Source organism: Fukomys damarensis, unplaced genomic scaffold (assembly GCF_012274545.1).
Source record: "Fukomys damarensis isolate Sample0158 unplaced genomic scaffold, DMR_v1.0_HiC HiC_scaffold_33, whole genome shotgun sequence".
NCBI classification, from domain to species: Eukaryota; Metazoa; Chordata; class Mammalia; order Rodentia; family Bathyergidae; genus Fukomys; species Fukomys damarensis.
Window position 1 is genome coordinate 35,079,051 of NW_022900945.1, and position 1,346 is coordinate 35,080,396.

Sequence of the window (1,346 nt, forward strand, 5' to 3'; positions counted from 1 at the left end):
TTCTGAAGCAGTTCTGGCAGGCTTCTACATGAGTGTCTTTAGTTTTGCTGTCGTCTTTGCCTTCAAGTCTTAGATAAATCCAAAATTTTAACTTTCATGGTCTCTGATCTGAATCATGATTATGGTTATATCTTCTAGTTGAGTGATTTCTTCCTGATGGCTTACACTTTAGTTTCTTAATATCTTTATGTTCTTTGGCAATATGTAAGGTGCTGTGTTGTTTGAGTAGTACAATAAAATATTGTACTTAAAACCAGCATGACTTCTGAAAAACACCTGAAGTTTTCTTCTTCATGGAAACACACACACACACACACAGACACACACACACAGATCACTGGAGATGCTTTCTCATTTTCTTTTGTCTACATGTACTTTTTTTGGGTGGATTAACAATTCTTTTCATTTCTATTTTGACAGGAAACAAAGTTAGCAGCTTACCATTTTTCCTCTTGACAGTTACCTGACTTTTAGAAGTTGAACATCTGTTGAGTCAGAACTTTGCTATGATTATTTCATTCTCTGTCATCAGTCTTTATTCTACTTAAATTTGCAGACAGCAAGTCTTCTTGAGTGTCAGTAATTTGTTGGGATGAGCTGTTGAAAGGTTATTTCCAACTTTGTTTGTTCTAATGAGCCCAATGGTTCATTCTTTGTGTCTGAGTCTGAAGGTAATCAGCTTCACAACTCTGCTAGTCACAGACAAGTCTGCGGTGAAGTTTGCAATGAGTTTCAATTTTAAAATAGATATTTCTATTTGTAGCAAATGAGGCTTCAAACACACACTGCATTTTCTTTTTGTTCACAAAAGTTGACATTTTAAAATTATGTAGAGATTTCAGAAATCTATTAATATTTTTGCCATCAAAGTACTTTTGCTTTTCAGAAATGCAGGACAAACCCAACAATCCATATCATTTTGTGAAATGAACAATATTAGCTTTGGAACTCTAAGAAAGGCAGTGTTTGGTTCCAAGATAATCTGTGGAGACATTTTTTGTTTGAATCAGAACTAGAAACCTAAATAGTTAAACAATGATCAGTAATGATTTTTCCAAGAAACTATTTAAATTTATCCTACTATATGTGGGTTTTAAAATTCACGTGCAGACAAAAAAATTAAAATGTGTTATTCTGGGAAGAGTATTCTACATTTTTAAGGTCCTAAATGAGGCATTACCTTGTATAAATTAGTTTTTTATTGATTTTAATTATGTTGTTAGAAATGTGTTTTCTCAAAAAAAAATGTATTAAAAAAAGGAAGTGGTTCTACTGCCTGCCTTGAAAGCCCAAGGACCCGAGTTGAGCCCTGGTACAAAAAAAAAAAAAAAAAATTGCATTAGAAA